The sequence below is a fragment of the Diabrotica undecimpunctata genome, chromosome 5, assembly GCF_040954645.1.
Source record: "Diabrotica undecimpunctata isolate CICGRU chromosome 5, icDiaUnde3, whole genome shotgun sequence".
NCBI classification, from domain to species: Eukaryota; Metazoa; Arthropoda; class Insecta; order Coleoptera; family Chrysomelidae; genus Diabrotica; species Diabrotica undecimpunctata.
The window spans coordinates 50,444,606-50,450,605 of NC_092807.1; the positions used below are offsets into that span (position 1 = coordinate 50,444,606).

At 34.7% G+C, this 6,000-nt stretch overlaps 1 protein-coding gene across 1 annotated transcript in view; it reads right to left on the reverse strand.

Annotated features, from left to right (window-relative positions):
• The window catches only part of Ephrin (ephrin), a 259,839-nt gene extending 259,366 nt beyond the window's left edge, over positions 1 to 473 (reverse strand). Inside the window, exon 1 of the mRNA XM_072531945.1 lies at positions 149 to 473. The gene's annotated coding sequence lies outside the window, so the exon portion shown is untranslated. The remainder of the gene's footprint in view (positions 1 to 148) is intronic.
• Positions 474 to 6,000: the final 5,527 nt, after the last annotated feature.

The following is a 6,000-nucleotide window of genomic DNA, read 5'->3' on the forward strand; positions in this document are numbered from 1 at the left end:
ATAAACAGTAAACATTCACTTAGTTTATAACTTACATGAATTATATACATGCCTCTTTTATATACTTATTTAAAATATTCCGTAGGGTACTAAAATAGGGGTCTAAAGGCTACTAAAATGATTTTATAGAAAAATATCACAGTTCTACCTTTTGAGTAATGCACATTGCACATGTTCTTCTTAATTTTCAACACAACCATGTAGGAAACCACTTTAAAGCAACATCCTTGTAACCATTGCAGTAACACAAAGAAAAGCACTCCGGTATTCCGTCGGCACTGATCACAGAACCGTAACACAAAATTGCATAACCAACATGTTTGAAGAGTTTCAATAGACAGACTAACTAAAAGGTAAAAAATAGCAACACCCTATGGTCCCCACTCTGTGGAATTTCTCGGTGGACGTCGCGCAACAACAATAGCACCACCAACGGAGCCCCCACTTCAGAAACTTGTAACGTCCGCGAGCAACGTACCCTCTCTACTGACTTTTGAAGATTTCAAGCACAAGAATATAAGAATCAAGAACTGCTTGTGTGAAGACTACGTCAGACAGCGTTCTTCCCCACTCCAAGAAATTTTGAGACTATACTAAGTCTCTTTTATACACCGATTAACATTCATCTGTGGGATACAATAAGCCAGCTTTCCACTACCGTTACTCAAAACGATATAAAAGATTTTAAACTGCGAAAATAACTTGAGCAAATATAACTTTAGGGTATATTTATTTTAATTACACGAAACGTATGGTAATGAAAATTTTTTTAAATTTATTTTTAGCGGATAATTCCTAGCGGAAATCTACAAATTATCATAGACGGGGATGAGTGTGGTAATTTTTGAGATTTTATAAAATATAAACCATAAATTCACACATAAACAACGTGTGAATTTTTGATATAGGTAAAATACCTATACCTATATCTTATACCTTTTACTCCAATATGTAACTGCATTTTTTTGTTATTTATTAAAATGGTGCTAATGATAATATCTTAACTATTTCATTTAATGTTTTTTTGTATTCGTCACAATTTCACTCAGTCTTTCAGATGAGAATTTTATGACGGCCTAATTTTCATATTAAATAAAAGCCATAGGCAAAACTTTGTGTAAGAATATACACGTATTCACATATTTCACGTACTATATCCAATCTATCTAACTCGTTTGAAAACATGTATTTTCAGATTTATTGTAAAAATTAACATTAAACAAAAAAAAATTAGTTGATTACAGAAATTTGCTAGAACACACTCAGAAATTACCTATAAGACAAGCACTAGAGAAGGGAGGAACTAGTAGAGAAATAAACTGTAACAAATGATCAAAATGCCCGCCGTGAACATCTTGCCAACATCATAAACTTAAATAGAAATTTCTTCTAACGGTACTCAACATCTCTGTGACCGATCTAATTGCAAGAGTATTGGTTTTTTGCGTAAGTTAAGTGGAAGGGTTTATTTTTATATACAAAACTTTTGATATAACCCCATAAAAAGGATTCTACTGCAGGATGTTTATTTCGTAATGGAGCACTGCTCTATTTTGCTAAAACCATTTCGTATACTATTATTATTTATTTAAACATAATGGTATTTTAAACAACCAAAAAGACGTCTCTATACATGGATATCACCAAGAGATAGCCATGGTAGTTTAATGCGTAACCAAATAGATTATATCATGATTAACAATAGATTTCGAAACTCATGTAAATGTACTAAGACATATCCAAGTGCCGACGCAGCCACCGATCACAATTTACTGGCATCTAGAATCAACCTAAAATTAAAGACAATCAAAAAGCCTTCCATTACAAAGAAATACGATAGACAAAAACTAAAAGAAGAATAATTTAAACATCACTTTGAACAGACAATGAATGAAAAAATTCGAGACAACATCACACAAGTATACAATGTACCAACAGTCGAAGAAAGATGGGATAACATAAAGAATGGTATCATCGATACAGCAACGCAAAGTGAAACTGTCACCCATTATAAAAAGCAAGCGTGGATGAAAGATGAAATAATCGAAATGATGGACGAAAGAAGACAGCTTAAAAATAGAAATAACTCAGAGTATAAACGAAAGCATAATCTGATTCGAAGAAAAATCAGGGAAGCCAAAGAGTTATGGATGCGAGCAAAATGTGAGGAATTAGAAGAATTGCAACGAAAACATGACGAATTTAACACACATAAGAAAATAAAAGAAGTTACAGTACACAAAAGAAATACACCCATAACATTAACGAATAATGAAGGTCATGTACTATCCCTAGAAGACGAAGTAATGGAGGAATGGGAAAACTACATTAAAGCATTATTTAAGGATGATCGATGATCACTACCTAACTTAAGTGCAAATACAGGACCATCAATCTTAAACGCTGAAGTGGAAGAAGCCATACACCAAGCCAAAAACAACAAAGCCAGTGGACCAGATCAAATATATAGCGAATGGCTAAAATTACTCTCAAATGGCAATATAAAAGAACTCACTGTACTTTTCAATCAAATATATGATACCAGTGAAATTCCATCGGACTGGCTAAAATCGATCTTTATTCCTCTACCTAAGAAACCAAACGTTAAGAAATGTAGCGATTGTAGACTCATTAGTTTAATGAGCCATGCCGTTAAAATACTGTTGCATATTCTTCTAAACCGAATTAACAACAAGTGCGAAGAAATAATTAGTCAAGAGCAGTTCGGGTTCCGGAGATGCCTTGGAACTAGAGAAAAACTATTTTCTATGCAAACACTCCTTCAACGATGTTGGGAGGTAAGAAAACCCGTATATATGTGCTTCATTGATTTTGAAAAGGCATTTGATCGCGTTCAGCATACCAGACTAATTACCGCCTTGCATCCAACTAGATGAGAAAGACATCAAACTTATTGCCAAACTTTACTGGAACCAAACAGCCATTATTAATACAAACAACAGAGAATCAAAGCCAATCAGTATTGAACGAGGCGTAAGACAAGGCTGTATACTATCTCCCACCCTCTTTAACGTGTATTCTGAGAATCTATTTAGGGAAGCTTTAAAAGATCAAAAAGGAATTATCATAGGAGGAGAAATAATTAACAATATACGGTACGCCGACGATACTGTGATTCTAGCTGAAAACATCGACGATCTGCAGGAGCTAATCAATAGAGTTGACATGGAATGCACAAATTGGGAACTGTCGATAAATATCGATAAAACTAAATACATGGTGACCAGTAAAGTGGATATCGGCGCAATCCAACTGATATTAAACCAACAACCGCTGCAGAGAGTTCAGAGATTCAAATACCTTGGATGTTGGATTACCCAAAATCTAGATCCATCCTTCGAAATTCGATGTAGACTTGAACAGGCAAGAAACTCATTTCAAAAATTCAAGCCTCTATTATCCAATAACTCATTAAATTTGGAAATCCGTGAAAAGTTTACAAGATGTTACGTGTGGCCTGTACTTTTGTATGGATGTGAAACTTGGACTTTAAACGCCGATATCATGAATAAAATCGAAGCGTTTGAGATGTGGTTGTATCGAGGGATACTAAAAATTCCATGGACTAGCAGAACTAGAAACGAAGTTCTTCGAAGAATGGGATATCAACGAACTCTATTAAATATTATTAAGAGGCGTAAACTAGAATATCTTGGACATATAATCAGAGGACCAAGATATGAGTTCCTTCGGCTAATTCTCAACGGTAAAATCGAAGGAAAGAAATGGATAGGACGGAAGAAACTCTCTTGGTTGAGGAATTTGCGGCAGTGGACAGGTTTGACAGCGGACCAATTGCTACACGTAGCAATCCGACCGAGATCAGTATAAAAATATTATAAGCATGGTAGTCGCCGACGTTCCGTAGGGATATGGCACCCTAAGAAGAAGATTTCGTATAAATCATACGATAAACCATAAAGTATTTATTTTGAGTATCCAGCTTTCAGAAGAAATTATGAAATCAGAGGTACAACACGCTTAAAAAATGCTAAAATTAGGAAAGCTTGTAGTCAAGATGATACACCAACTGAGTTGCTGAAGCTAATAGATGAAGATAACATAAAAATACTAGTAAAACTTTTTAATGCAATATATAAGACTGGAGTGATTCCCGCAGACTGGCTCAAGTCCATCTTTGTTACAATACCTAAAAAACACAATGCTATAAAATGCTCAGAATATCGACTAATTAGCCCAATGAGTCACACTCTTCAGATTTTTCTAAGAATACTCCACAACAGAATTAGGCTCAAATGCGAAGAAGATCTCGAAGATACCCAATTCGTTTTAGAAATGCTATAAGAACTAGGCAGGTACTTTTTGCGCTAAATATCTTATTAAAAATGCATGATCAAACAAAAAGTGTATTTGCATGCTTCGTGGACTTTAAAAAGGTATTCTGTACCAATCTGTACTGGAATCAAACTGCTATCGTAAAAATTGGAGACAATTACACCGACGAAATCTCCATACAACGAGGAGTCAGACAAGTTTGCATTTTGTCCCCAACATTGTTCAATGTTTACTCGGATCAGCTATTTAAAAAGGCACTTGAGAGACAGCCACATGGAATCAAAATCAATGGGGAACTACTTAAAGTAATTAGATACGCGGACGATACAGTAATTCTATCAGAAAATATTGAAGGTTTCCAAATTCTGCTTGATCGTATTCGCGAAGTAGAAGAGGAAATGGGCATTAAAATAAACTCAAACAAAACCAAATTTTTAGTCTTTAGTCGTAATCCTCATCCAGATGCCGAGCTTCAATTATATGGAGTCCAAGTTAAAAAAATTCACAAAATTACATATTTGGAAACTGTCATAACGGACCAACTAGATCCAGGCATAGAAACAAAACGAAGAATAGTAATGACTAACTACTTTTATAAAAATGAAGTCATTTCTTTGCAATCATCTAGAACTAAGACAAAGAATGGTTAAGTACTACATTTGATCTGTACTTTTGTATGAAGCAGAAGTGTAAACACTTTAAGTATTAAGTATGAACAGAATGGAAGCATTGGATGTGGATTCGTATACGGATGCTGAAGATACCTTAGACAGCAAGAAAAACTAATGAGGAAGTACTGAGGTTTAACAAAGATAGAGAATTGGTAAAGACTGTTAAACACCGGAAAATGTCTTATCTGGGACATATAGTGAGGGTATATCGATATAAAATACTACAACTGATCCTGAAAAGGCAAAATAGAAGACCTTAGAGGTGTAGGAAGAAAACAGGTTTCTTGGTTAAAAAACATTCGTGAATGGACTCAGATATTTACTGCGGGACAATTATTCCATGTCGCAGAAGATCGAGAAGCCTTCGCAGTGGTGATCACCAACGCCGGTCGGATAACTCTGATATGGTACGTGAAGAAAAAGATCCAGATTTCACGGTCATATCAGAAAACTGAAGTAAACATAGTAATGAACGAAAAGTAAGCGGGAATTGATGTTAAGTGACTGGTTACATAATAGATTTCTCGTTTTGCTAAATGCTCATCTTGCCTGTTCTATTCAAGATCTAACATCTAAATAATTTTTATATAAATCTGATTATTATTATCTTACCTTTTTCCTCGTTAATTTCCATTTTTAGTTATTCTATTTGTTCTACCCATTAGTTTCTGCATTTTGTTCTCGGAATCTGCTATTGTTACCGGTTGTAATCTGTGGTATCCTATTATTGTCTGTAGTTGATTGGTTCTTACTCTAGTATTTCTTATTAATTCGTTTATTACTATTATGAATAGCAAAGGGCTGAGACTATCTTCTTGTTTAATACCTCTCTTCCAATTAATTTTTTTCGATATTTCTTCTGTTATTCCTACTCGTACTCTTCCTTTTACCTACATGTAAGTATTTGTACGAGTATTGTTGATGTTGTGGAACGCATAGCGGAACTTAAAGAAAATTGGGCAGGCCATGTAGCGAGAATGCATGACTCACGATGGAAGAGCAAAATTACACA